This window comes from Elaeis guineensis, chromosome 13 (genome assembly GCF_000442705.2).
Source record: "Elaeis guineensis isolate ETL-2024a chromosome 13, EG11, whole genome shotgun sequence".
NCBI classification, from domain to species: domain Eukaryota; kingdom Viridiplantae; phylum Streptophyta; class Magnoliopsida; order Arecales; family Arecaceae; genus Elaeis; species Elaeis guineensis.
The window spans coordinates 4542728-4557870 of record NC_026005.2 but is presented as its reverse complement, the minus strand read 5'-3'; positions in this window follow the sequence as shown (position 1 = coordinate 4557870).

Genomic DNA, 15143 nt, shown 5'->3' with positions numbered 1-15143 from the left:
TAAATATAATTATGATAATTCAGTTTTATTATTCATTGATTAAGAAAAAAAAATTTAGATTTATTTTTGCTAAATTTTTTTATTTTTTATTTTTTTAAAAAAATTCAAATAGATTAAGACGAAGAAATATCATCTTTCTCACCAATTGGTTCACCAAATCACTTCTCCTCGCAGATAAAAGAAGGGGCTTGGAGGTTGGGAAATTTTGTTCTCGTTTCACTTTGAATGGTCCCGGTTTCATGTTCATGCTCTCCTGCTCATGTATGCCTTGGAAAAAAATAAAGAAGGATAATAAACTAACATATGGGACATTCCCCAGAATTCCATATGAAACCCATTTTCCTATGAACTCACCAAGCTACCAACAGATTCTCATATTACATGACAATAAATCAATCAGAGATCTATGAAAATATTAGCCATCCTTGCTAAGATGCAGTATGATCATTGACTGCTTCGCAACAGTATTTATGGGTGCCCCTTTCCTGCATGCGTATATTGACCAGCAAACCACCGTTCAAGTATAAGCGTCTTGATCTTAATCATTATTATACTATGCTTCAGGGGAGAACCTTGGACCATTCTCTGTGCCTGATACTTGGCCTCCGACAAAGGTTGTTGGTTGCAAAAGAAACTGCTATTTAGAAAAAAAAAAAGAAAATCATGAATAAAAAAAATAGCTTTCTACTCATTTGTTTGGACTAAAAAAATAAAAAAATGGTAATCTTATCTGTAAGATTCTAAAATTTTTCTTCCCGATGAAAACTATTTGTTTTCATTTCCTTTGGTCTGCTGCAAAAGTTTCACGGCCTAAAATGAAAGTTGAAACCATTTGCAATGGAATCCTCAATCTTGACTATATAATGCAAGAGGTCTTATCATCCAATTTATATTTGGTGGCATATGTGTATAGTGTGTGCAAGTTTCCTATTTTTATATTTTGATTAATTATTATTTTTTGATATGACATATCACTCATATAAGTCTAATATGAACGTATCCAAAAGAATTAAGAGTACAAAATATTGCAAAATGGAGCTAGAGCAATCCTCATGTTCGTCCACAGCATCTCTTTGAAGTGCTCTTATCATGCTCCCGATCCAAAATCGTGAGCCGAAGGTCATGACAACCGCCGCATACTTACAGGAAACTCTTCTCACAAGTATGCAAGGTATCTTATCACGATATCAATGCATCATAGTGGAATAGAATTCAAATAATTTATAACTCAACTTTATTTCAGTTAACTAAATCAAATATCTGATAAAATAAAGTTTTATAGTCTTTCAATCAAATCTTAATAAATTTTAATCTAAAATAAAATATCAAAGTCTTCATCTAATTCACTCTCCCATATTGAATCTCCGAATCAAGCTAGATCTCTGAATTTGTAAAAATAATATAAACTCGTCATGAGCTAAACAACCCAGTAAGCAATGTGCACTTTAGCTAGATAAAGTCAGTAAAAATGATATACTGAGAAAATAAACATATAAGATGCATCAGTTTAAATATAAAACATTAATCAAAATAAGATCATTCAAATTCAGTCTTTCAAGATTTATTTCAAAATTTTGGTTCATAAATCAATTTCTTTCAAAACAACATACATATCTCGACAGTCATGAACTAAATCAAAATACCACCATATAACCCCCGATGGCAGGATATCAAAGTACTAGCGCACAACCTCCACTGACAGGATATCGAAATACCAGCATATAACCTCCATTGACAGAGTATCGAAATATCAGTATATAACCCCCACTGACAAGGTATCGAAATACTAGTATATAATCTCTACTGACAAATTATGAAAATACCAGCATATAAACTCTACTGGCAGGGTATCGAAATACCAGCGTATAACCTCCACTGATAGGATATCGAAATACCAACATATAACCCCCACTGGCAGGGTTTGAAACTTAGTCAGATTGCGAATCAAAATCCATCTTAATTCAAAATATTTGTTCATATTTTAAATTCGAAAATCACAAATCAGATGATATCGAAATCAATCAATATAATGCATATCGAATTTAATATGCATATTTATAAATCAATAAACAGTATATTAAACAATTCAAAACACCACGCATCATATCATAAATCATACATAGTTCAATATAGAAAGTATTTTATAATTTACTAAATAATCTAAAAAAATGAAGCATTACTTACTTTATGAGCGATTCCAATTAATTCTGAGAATTTTTCTCGAAGTTTGTTATCTTTGTATCAGAAGTTTATGTATCTCGTTGCATAAGAGTATCGATCCTTCCTTGGGTCTGGGATTCTGAATTTCTATTTTGATTTTGTTCAATCATCAGAATAAACTGACTTTCTATTCTTTGTGGGCAATCGGCTATTTTGTGGCCCTTCTGACCACAACCAAAATATGCACCAATATTCCGACGATAGTCCTTTTTACTATGAGCTTTGCCACACCTAGAACACTTGATGCTATCAGTTGGCCCAGAGCTACTACCTATTGATCTCTTATTTGAACCCTTGATACTTTTACTATTTTGTCCTTGAGATTCATTCAACTTATTTCTCTTCTTTTGATTTTTTTCTTTTTCTGTGTATTTCTCATTGACTTCTCTTTCAATTATCAGTGTCTTATCTATCATATCCATGTAAGTAGCTAACTCTAATGGAACCACTTATTTTCTAATTTCTATCTTCAGGCCCATCTCAAATTTATGCACTCGATCTCACTCGTCCTCAACCATCCTTGGAACAAACTTAGAAAGCTCAGTGAATTTAGCTTCATATTTCGCCACCGATATACTTTTTATTTTAGATAAATAAACCTTGCTCTTTTTGAGTTCTTACACTTCGAGAAAAATACTGATCATAAAATACCCTTCGAAATCTTTTTCAGATGAGTTGCTCCCCTTCTTGCTCATATTTATGTTCCAATCTTTGGTACTAATTAAACACCTTACCTTATAATAAATAAGCAGCATATCTAATCTTTTCTTCATCACGATACTCTTAGACAGCAAAGGCCTTTTCCATCTCTCTTGTCCAGTTAACGGCTTCTAAAGGTTCGATGGTTCCTTTGAAAACAAGAAGAGCTATCTTTTTAAATTTTGCGATGTTGTTTTGCTGCACTGGCTGCTCTCTATGATCATGCTATTGTGGCATATCTCGGTGTATCTGTTGCTATTCAAGTAGTTGTTGCTGTCTTTGTATCACTTCTACTATGGTTTGCATCAATTGGACCATGTTCGATTCTTGGCGTGCTGTCGGAGCAGTTCCGGCAGGATCAACAACTCCCTCCTCCTGAGAGGTATCACCCATCAGGTGAGGAGTACCATCCTCTTGTTGGTTCGATATCTCTCTAACAGTAATCTGAGCGGCTCTATTTATTCGATGTGGGTTCATCTTGTCTCGCCAAAGTTCTCTTCAAACCTAATATCCAAAATCACTATTTTATTGAACTAAATCCTAATTATTTCAAAATAAAATACTAAATCTTCTTAGGCTAGCTATCTATTGATCGATGGTCAAGATTCTTTTCTTAAGATCTCAAGGTTATTAGGGGTTTTCAAACCAAAGGGAGAGGGAAAAGAAAGAGAAAATCCAATGTTTTAGAGAGAGAAATCCATCAAAAGAGAAACATCTAGATAGAGAAAATTTAGAGAGAAAATGAAGCTTTTAAAGAGAGAAAGTGGAGATTCAAACTCAAAGGATGAGAGGGAAGAGAGAGAAACTCTTTCTCTCTTCTTCTTTCTTTTTTTTTTCTTTTCTTTTCCTTTTTCTTTTTCTTCCTTTTCTTCCCCCTGTGGGTTTTCATTTGGCGGAACAGAGGACCGTGAGGTCCCTTCTTGTTCCTCGGACTGGGGGCTACGACTGTCGGCTGGTGGCCAGCAGTAGCAGGGGTTGCGACAGTGCAGCTCAGAGGAAGCCAAATCGACGATCGGTGATGACCTCCGACGTCGAAAATAGCCAAAAGAGAAGGGGCGGAACAGAGGTTTCTTTGATCTCATTTTTTGGTAAACCCAGTCGCTGGCGGTCGAGCACACATACAAGAAAAGGAAGGGGTGGAAGGGAGGAAGAGGAGCTGGGGCTTACTTTGAACTCTAGTGATTCTGTGGCGAGAAATCAAAGCGGGCACGGTGAAGGATTTTCGCGAAAATCTTTGACGATCCTCGCTGATTGCTCTCATTCTTGATGGGAGGAAGAGGGAAGAGCCCTCCCCTTTAAATAGGGCCAAGGGGAGGAGTTTGACTCCTCCCTGATGGTAATTTTGACTCCGATCAGGAGTTGCTTAGGAAGAAAAAGACTCCTTAATGGAGTCTTCTTCTCAATTTTTCTCAATTTTTTTAATACTGCTTTAAGATCCATGCATAGGGGTGGGTATTATATTCTCCCTCCTAAAAAGAAATTTTGTCCTCAAAATTTTTCTGGCTTAAGTCCTAAAAAATTTAGGATTACTTTTATGTTAAATCTTGTCATCCTCTAATTTCAAAATCGAATCTTTCATTATAATATCCTTCAATTAATTTATTGTTCTATCGACTTAGAAATAATTTAGACCACTAAATTTTACTCCGCACTTTGATTCAATCTACTAGTGCACTTGTGTCAATTTAAGTTTCTAAATTATATTATGATCAATATAAATGTCCTAATGCCTACCCACTTAGACTCATGTCTGATTCTATATGTCATATAGTTTATCTACTTATGCTTTGATACCATATAAATTGTCACACCTCCGACCCAAAATCGTGAGCCGAAGGTCATAGCAACCACATATACTCATAGAAAACTCTTTCATAAGTATGTAAGGCATCTTATCATGATATCAATGCATCACAGGGAATAGAATTCAAATAATTTATGACTCAACTTTATTTCAATTAATTAAATACATATCTTAAAAATAAAATTTTATAGTCTTGCAATCAAATCTTAATAAATCTTAATCTAAAATAAAATGTCAAAGTCTTCCTCTAATTCACTCTCCCATATTGAATCTCTGGATCAAGCTAGATCTCTGAATCTGTAAAAATAATATAAACTCATCATGAGCTAAACAGCCCAGTAAGCAATGTGCACTTTAGCTAGATAAAGTCAGCAATAATGATATACTGAGAAAATAAACATACAAGGTGCATCAGTTTAAATATAAAACACTAATCAAAATAAGATCATTCAAATTCAGTCTTTAAGATTTATTTTCAAATTTTTTGATTCATAAATCAATTTCTTTCAAAACAACATATATATCTCGACAGTCATAAACTAAATCAAAGTATCACCGTATAACCTCCAATGACAGGGTATCAAAGTACCAGCGCACAACCTCCACTGGCAGATATTGAAATACCAGCATATAACCTCCACTGGCAGAGTATCAGAATACCAGCATATAACCCCCGCTGACAGATATCAAAATATCAGTATATAATTTTATTGATAAAATATCAAAATACTAGCATATAACCTCCACTGACAGAGTATCGAAATACCAGCATATAACCCCTACTGGTAGGATATCGAAATACCAGCATATAACCCCCACTGACAGAGTTCGAAACTTAGTCAGGTTGCGAATCAAAATCCATCTTAATTCAAAATATTTGTTCATATTTTAAATTTGAAAATCATAAATCAAGTGATATCGAAATCAATCAATATAATGTATATCGAATTTAATATGCATATTTATAAATCAATAAGGAGCATATTAAACAATTCAAAACACCACGCATCATATTCATAAATCATACATAGTTTAATATAGAAATATTTTATAATTTACTGAATAATCTAAAAAAAGTGAAATGTTACTTTACGAGCGAATCTAATTAATTCTGAGAATCTTTCTCAGAGTTTGTTATCTTTGTATCAGAAGTTTGTGTATCTCGTTGCATAAGAGTATAGATCCTTCCTTGGGTTCGAGATTCTCGATTTCTATTTTGATTCTGTTCAATCATCGGGATAAACTAACTTTCTATTCTTTGCGGCAATCAGCTATTTTGTGGCCCTTCTGATCACAACCAAAACATACACCAATGTTCCAACGACAGTCCTTTTCATTATGAACTTTGCCACACCTAGAACACTTGATGCTATCAGTCGGCCCAGAGCTACTACTTGTTGATCTCTTATTTGAACCCTCGATACTTTTACTATTTTGTCCTTTAGATTCATTCGACTTTTCTCTTCTTTTGATTTTTTTTTTTTTCTGTGTGTTCCTCATTGACTTCTCTTTCGATTATCAGTGCCTTATTTACCACATCCATGTAAGTAGTTAACTCTAATGGAACCACTTATTTTCTAATTTTTATCTTTAAACGCATCTCAAATTTATGCACTCGATCTTGCTCGTCCTCAACCATCCTCAGAACAAACTTAGAAAGCTCGATGAATTTAGCTTCATATTCCATCATCGACATACTTCTTTGTTTCAGATAAATAAACTCTTATTTTTTTGAATTTTTACACTTCAAAAAAAATACTGATCATGAAATCCCTTCGAAATCTTTCCCATGTGAGTTGCTCTCCTTCTTGCTCATATTTATGTTCCAATCTTTGGTACCAATTAAACACCTCACCTTGTAATAAATAAGCAGCATATCTAATCTTTTCTTCATCACGACACTCTTGGACAGCAAAGGCCTTTTCTATCTCTCTTATCCAGTTGACGGCTTCTAAAAATTGATGGTTCCCTTGAAAGCAAGAGGAGCTATCTTTTTAAATTCTGTGATGTTGTTTCGCTGCACTGGCTGCTCTCTATGACCATGCTGTTGTGGTATATCTCGATATATCTTTGCTTTCAAGCAGTTGTTGCTACCTTTATATCACTTCTACTATGGTTTGCATCAATTGGGCCATGTTCGGTTCTTGGCGTGCTGTCGGAGCAATTTCGACAGGATTAACAACTTCCTCCTCCTGAGGGGTACCACCCATTGAGTGAGGAGTATCACCCTCTTGTTGGTTCGATATCTCTCTAACAGCAATCTGAGCTGCTCTACTTATTCGGGTGGGGCCATCTTAGTCTCGCCAAAGTTCTCTTCAAACCTAATATCCAAAATCACTATTTTATTAAACTAAATCTTAATTATTTTAAAATAAAATACTAAATCTTCTTAGGCTGGCTATCTATTGATCAATCATCAAGATCTCTTTCTGAGGATCTCAAGGCTATTAGGGGTTTTCAAACCGAAGGGAGAGAGGAAAGAGAGAGAAAATCCAACATTTTAGATAGAAAAATCCATCAAAAAAGAAAAGGTCGGAAACAAAAAAATTTAGAGAAAAAAATGAAGCTTTTAGAGAGAGAAAGTGGAGATTCAAACTCAAAGGATGAGAGGAAGAGAGAGAGAGAGACTCTCTCTCTCTCTTCTTTTCTTTTCTTTTTTCTTTTCTTCTTTTTCTTTCTTTTTTTTCTTTTTTCTCTTTCTTCCTTCTTCTTCTTCCCATGGGTTTTTATTTGATGAAACAGGGGACCGTGAGGTCCCTTCTTGTTCCTCGGACTGAGGGCCATGACTGTCAGTTGGTGGCCGACGATGGCAGGGGCTGCGACGGCGCAGTCCGGAGGAAGCCAAACCGGCAGTTGGTGACGACCTCCGACGTCGGAAATAGCCAAAAGAAAAGGGGCGAAATAGGAATTTTTTAATCTCATTTTTTGACGAACCCGACTGCCGGCTGCTGAGCACACATACAAGAAAAGGAAGGGTTGGAAGGGAGGAAGAGGAGCTAGGGCTTACCTTGAACTCTGATGACTGCTGTGGTGAGAAATCAAGGTGGGCACGATGAAGAATTTTTGCAAAATCTTGACAATCTTCGTCGATTGCTCTCGATTCTTGATGGAGGAAGAGGGAAGAGCCCTCCCCTTTTAATAGGATCAGAGGGGAGGAGTTTGACTCCTCTTGATGGTGATTTTTGACTCTGATCGGGAGTCACTTAGGAAGAAGAAGACTTAAGGAGTCTTCTTCTCAATTTTTTTAATGCTGCTTTAAGATCCATGCATAAGGATGGGTATTACAGCTCTGCAATATAAATGGGATCCAATCTACCACATTATTCGCCTTATAGTAGGTATGCCTAGTGATTGAAGATGTCCAGTCCTAAAGAAATCTCTAGATTTGATGAAGAAGTGGATGTGTAGCTATAGACCTAGCATGTCTTTGACTCCAACCTACCACTATGGCTAAATATCTCTCTCAATGATGAGGTGACCCATACCCAGGATCAACACTATATGAGCAATGCCTGCCCAAGCCTCCCACAACTTTGCTCTCGAGATGATAAGGTCAAAAAGATGACAGCTGTATGTGGCCACCAACCTCAACTTTAATCCTAGAATCACAAACCTTGCACTACCCTACTACCCCTCATACTACCGTCGAAATTGATCTTGAGAAACCTTAGGGATGAGGGCTTCCAAAAGATAAAAATCCTGTGGGTCACTACACGAGTAGAGAGGGAATCCTAAGAATCCATGGTCATCAAAGCCAAATCGATCGACGAAGGGTGAGCGATCTCTGCACCTAACTAACTCCAATAAACCTTGTTGGTGATCTCCTAGACTCAAATAAAATATTATTCCTGATCAGCCAAATATGATAAACAATGTAGATAGTTTTGATGCTTGATAATCTAGAAATCTCGCTATCAGCACTAACCACAAGGCTTTGAGAAATAACTACACCGATGACTAGACATCCACCAAATCTGCCTAGCTCTCAGGCATAGGAACGGGACATGGTCTAAGTTCTTATTCTTCCTCCCACAGTAAGGACAAGTGGGTGTAATGTCCATGCCTCTGTCCCTTGGCACCAACCTAGTGGGAAGACGGCCCCAAGCCACTTTCCACACAAACAAGCTCGCTCTTGAATATTGTACTCTAAGTCTCCAAATCTATGCCCATCTGGCCACCTAGGCAGCTCTCTTATACAAATTGCAGAGGTCCACAGTCATCATCCTTAGATTGTAAGAGAATCCCCACACATTCACATCCTAGCTCCCACGAATAGGGATCACTTGGGTCAAAATTCTCTCGACCAACTGATCACCAAAAAAAATGGGACACTGCCGTCATACTCTAGTCCCTCCCATCCAGGCGGAACAAATCACAAATCTGTAAGGGCTCTACAGCCTTCGTGCTAAGAAAGGTCAGCCATCAACTCAACGGAAGATCAACTATCCATATATCTTGCATAAAGTGCACAGTCTATCCATCCCCCCCCAACCATCTAACCTGGGCAATGACTTCTAGGGTATGAGCACAAATCTCTCTCTACATCAATGATTTGCATCGACTTGTCCATACCTCTGTATGCATGGACCACGATCCATACTTGTCCCTCATCACCATACTCCAGGAGTTGTTTGGCTGTAAGAGGAAACTTGCCACATGTTTAGCAATTAAAGCCTCATGCTTGACCAGTAATGATTGAATGCTGAGGAAACTTCTGGAGTATACCCTATTTGGGGTTTACTAATTAGTTGGCAAATAACATCCCAGGTAAGAAGGTGCACACCACCCCCTCTTCGACGTGAGCCCTAGAGAAAGCTCTAAAACAGTCAAGCCTCAGTAAGCAAATCTTCAGTAGGATCATATTTGACAAAAGATAGTTTGGCAAAGAACTAAAACAGATCTCACCAAGGTCATCCTACCAATCATGGACAATACTCCAGCTTGCCACCCCTCGAGATACTCCCAGATCATCTGCTCTACTCTGAAGCACTTAGTCATCCTAAACACCACCTAGTGATGGGGACTCCTAGGTAGTGCCAAAGCCCACTCTACTCCATCATATCTAGCCTCTGTTAGCCCCAAAGATTGATTTTGATGAATAATAAAATATTTGAGTATATATTTGGATCAATGAATTCTCTAAAATAATGTTTCAAAAAAAATTATAGAGTATTAAGAGAGAGATTTTAAAAATAAAATTGAGAACAAATAAAAAAAAATTAGAGACTTTTAGAGTGTGATACACATCTAAAATAAGGTTGAAGAAGGATATCCAAAGATTGAAATTGAAGAGCATTTCAAAAGAAAAAGTTTATAAAAAGTTCAGAGAAAAGCACCTCGAGTTGACTCAAAGTGGTTTCGAGTCGACTCAAGCTAAAATAATGAAGAAAAATTATTTTGGTATGCAAGAATTTCAGTCAGCATACTCTCGAATCAACTCAAGTTGAATGCAAGTCGACTTAAATGAACAGTAACAGAAAAAGTTTTGGCCAAATGGAGGAGTCGAGTCAACTCAAATTGATCAAGTCGAGGTCTCAGAAAATAATAAAGAGCATAATTTTTAAAATAAAAATTCAAAGCAGACTCGCAAGCTAGTCGAGTCAACTCAAATCTCAACGGCTAGTTCCGTAGAATTTTCAGAACTACATAGTCTACTTTCCAATGATCATATTAGTCTTTCAACGATCTAAAATATCTCTCTAGCCTACAAAATGTTGGAAAATACCTACAAAACTCATGGGAGACAAGACTTATCATAAGAATCATTGAGAGGAAGCAAAAATCAAGTGAAAAAGATCAAAGTGCATTGAAAAGAGAGCATTCAATTTTAACTCATTGAAACATCGAATCAAAAAATTCTTTCCAGCAAGAAGATTAGCTCATCTGCTCAAAAACTTCCACAAAAAAAGATTAAAAGAGCTTCATCAATACTTTTGCTTATTAAAGGAGTTTTTTATTTTCAATTGTTGTTCTACTTTTATCTTTATTGCAACTAGCTTCAATAGGATTTTGAAGCTAGGGGATAGGCTCATCTAAGCCCGAGAATTAGATTATAAGCTAAGGATTGGCTTGGTGTTAGTTATGGTTGGTATCCAATATAAAACCAACTGAATTTTAAATAGTGAGCCAGAAAATTATCCGACTGTAATCTTAGACAGATTATAGTAAAATTTTCAAGTGGATCTTAGGGAGTGGACGTAGGTGCAAGGGCACCGAACCACTATAAATCTTGATGTTTGTGATTGTTGCTTGCCCTCTAACTTTTTATTGCTCTTACATTTTGCTTACTTGGTTACATTTGAATTCAGCACTCACTAATACTTCACCACTTTGAAAAACTGCACATTACTTATATAAATTTTTGAAAAACCCAATTCATCCCTCCTCTCTTTGTGATAATCCGAATCTCAAAGTAGCCAAAAATAAAATAAAATAAAATAAAAAATAAAAAAAAGAGAAGAAGACTCCTGATAGGAGCCTTCTTCTCTGGTGAATCCTGAAAGGAATGGGAATCCTAGGACCATCGGGGCCTTAGGGCTCTCTATAAATAAGTCCTTCCCCCCTAAGACTCTCCACTGGCGATCTTTGAGCTCGATTTCTCCTTTTTCTTCTGTTGAAGCTGCGGCCTCTCTTGCTTGTGTCCATTGAAAATCGACATCGAAGACCCATCGAAGCCTGAGATAAGCCTCGATCCTCCTTCCTCTCTTCCTTTTCCTCCTTTTCATGACGTTGTGCACCCCGCTGGCCATCGAGTTTGCCGAAAAATCCATAAAAAATAAGAACACTATTTTTTTTTGATTTGATTGAACATTATTTTTCTTTTTTTGACCATCAGCATCATCATTTGCAACACCTCACCCCTAGGTCTGGACCCCCACCTTCCTACTTATCTTCTTCAAAGGTCATGGCCATCGATGATCGACCAATGACCAGAGAAAATTCAAAAAAAGGGACGATCTATTTTTTTGAAGTTTTATGATTTTGTTGACCGGCCGCTAGCCGCCACCCTCCTTTACTTCACCGCCATCGACCACTTGCTATCATGGCCTGTTATCGGTCCTCCGACCATGAACCACCAACCCCCACTTGCATTCCTCCTTGTTTGGCCAAGAGAAGAAAAGAAAAGAAAGAAGAAGAAGAAAAGAATAAAAAAATTTCTCTCTCCTCTCTTGTTTTCTCTCTATTTTCTCTCTAAAATTTTTTTCTCTCTATTCTCTCTCCATTTGATTTATGGATCTTTGTATGAACTTGAGATGATGTACCCAAAGAAGTTCGAAACTGCTTTAATATTCATGCAAGATGTTGGACCCCATCCTGGTCATGTCGAATGCCCTTAAAATCCCTATTGATTAACCTTATGATCGATCTTGACCTTGATTCCAATTTATATCTCATGATTTCTTGATCGAGTCATCTATATTTGATCTTCATATGAAAAATCTTGAATTATCTTAGCATCCGGACTGTCTATCAAACTGACCATCGATCTACAGTATTCTTTCTTTATGATTGAATTAATAAATAAAAGTTAATGATATTTTTAATATGTTAACTAGGTTTGATAAATTTATGTATCAAAGTTTGAAGGGCTAGTATAAAAAAGATAAGTAATCTCGACACTTCTTACTTACTTTTAAAATTATTGACTATTTTATCATGAAAAAAATTATTCTATATTTTTATAAAATAAGGATCAAAAATATGCATTGTGAAATTCATGATTTATCATAAAATAGTAATTTATGAATATTGTAATATGAATGACTTTTTATAAAATATGAACTCGATATTTATGAAATGTATTCTTGTTATAAAAGAAACGATTTCATGATTGTTTTACTATTAAAGATTATTTATGGATTATGAACTTTATAAATTATCTAGTATCTTATTTATGCATGATTTAAAAAAATATAATTTGATAAAATATAATTTAAGAATATCTATCTTAAGAAATATATAAAAAAAAGTTCTCAGATAGCTATATATGATCCTGCCAGTGGATAATAGTAATTGACATATGACCCTACAGTGGATAATAGTAATTGACATACGACCCCTCCAACGGATAATACTAGTTGATATACGACCCTGCCAATGGATAATAATAGTTGGTACTTGATTATGGCTCTATCACGAGTATAATAGTGACCTTAGCATTTAGTCTGAAAAAATTATTAAGAATCTTGATATGAAAAGAATGACAAATGATTTATGACTTTATATGCGAAGTAGACATAATTTATGAATTTATTTATGCTATACATTGAAAACTATATTTATGTAAATTACATAATTTATGCATATGAAAGAGCATTGATTTATGATATATTGTTATTATAAAAATTTTGTGTTTCAGTGATAATCTTCTTCTCTAAATGATTTATTGATGCATGTATAAAGTTATGCTTGATCTGGATAAGATAATATAAGATTTACTTACTGAACTGATGTAGTTCATATCTTTTTTTTTTCTTTTTCTATCCAGACAAATAAAGTTAAGAAGCAAGGATGATCTAGGTTAGAGGATCTACGCCATGAGCATAGAGATTTGTAGTTAAAATTGAATTTATAGGATTATTATGGACTTGTAATCAACTACTAATAAATTTTAAACATGAATTTGGTATTATTTTTTGGATTTATTCGCTCTGAATCAATATTGGATTATTTACTTGATGAATAACGAAATTGAATCTTTTATTATCACTTATTTTTGATAGATTTTGGCTGATTATAATTGATTGGCTTTGTATTATCATGAGCCCCATCCTTCGGTAGCATGATCGTGTTATGTCCCAGATTTGAGATATGATATTTTATGGTATCAGAGCAATAAGTTTGATCATGGGTAAACTTAAAGTCTAGCAATGGATAGATAAGTCTCATTTAGCTAGATCATGTTTAACTAAATAAGAATAGACAAGTTTTTCTTAGAATTTTCGTTACTCATTTAAGGAAGTTAATTAATACTAGTATTTTTTTATCTAGGTGACAATGAGTAATAGAGAGAATGAAGTCTGGACGAATTTTGCCAATACAAAAAGAGGAGCAAGAAGGACTACAAAAAAAAAATACTAGCCAATCGGTTGAGCAAGCCCCTAATGCATCAGTCACTTAGACAAACATTGCTGGACTATGTCAAATAGTGGCCCAACTTATTCAACAACAGCAGACACAAGTCGCTCCTCAACCTGCACCATCTTTAAAGTCATATTACGAAAAATTTAGAAGGCTTAATCCACTACTGTTTAAGGGTGGATCTGATCCTCTGATTGCAGAGACATGGATTCGAGAAATGGAAAAGATGTTTGATGCACTACAGTATTCTAAGGATATGATGGTTAGGTTAGCCATTCCTATGCTAAAAAAATATCGAGTTTTGGTGGACTGCAATAAAGACTGTATATAAAAATAATGATAATCAATTGACATAGAAGGAGTTCAAAAAGAGATTTTATGATCAATATTTTTCTGAGTCAGTGAGATTAGTGAAAGAAAATGAGTTCTTGGATTTGAGGCAAAAAAATGATATGACAGTACTGGAATATGCAAACAAATACAATGAGTTAGGTAGATTTTGCCCCCAACTCATAGAGTCTGAAAAAAGCAAAGTAAATAAATTTGAACATGGTCTAGGATATAAAATTCGCTCTCATTTGTCCTCTCATCTTCTTAATGGCTATAAGGATATACTAGAACGAGTTTTGAAAGTTGAATCAGATATTAAAAGATCGAAACAAGAAAGAAAAATAGGAAGAGATCTAGACCAACTGGGACTCGAAATGACCAACATGACAACTTAGAGAACCACTCTAATAAGAAGAAAAGAACCAAACTTATGAGTACTATGGTAGAAATCATAGTGAGTCTTGCTATAAGAAACTCAAAATGTATTTTGAGTAAGGCAAGAAGGGATATTTGGCACCAGATTGTCTTAATAAAAAGAATGACTCTAAGTCTGCCAAACTTACTAATCAAAATTAAAAAGAGAATACACAAGTATTTGCTTTGACTGAGCATGATGCTAATATAGATAATCAAATCATTACAGGTACGATTCTAGTCAACCCATAGATGCCCATATGTTGTTTGATTATATATTTTTTTTTATTTTTTGTATCTTTCAAGTTTAATTATATATTTGAAGAAATGAATAAGCCAATATATGTTATCTCATCTCTTAAGAAAAGTTATTTTCACGATGTCTTATTTAAAAATTACATCATTTTATATGAAGAAGTTAGTATTGATAAAAACTAGTCAAAGTATGGTAAAGATGATATGAAGATAAAATATCCTCACTTATTTAAAAATGAAGATATGCCAAGTTTCGAGGATGAAATTCTTTTTAGGAGAGGTAGAATGTGATAATCTGATTCCCAAAGCAGTCAAAGAAAAAAAAATAAAACAAAACAAA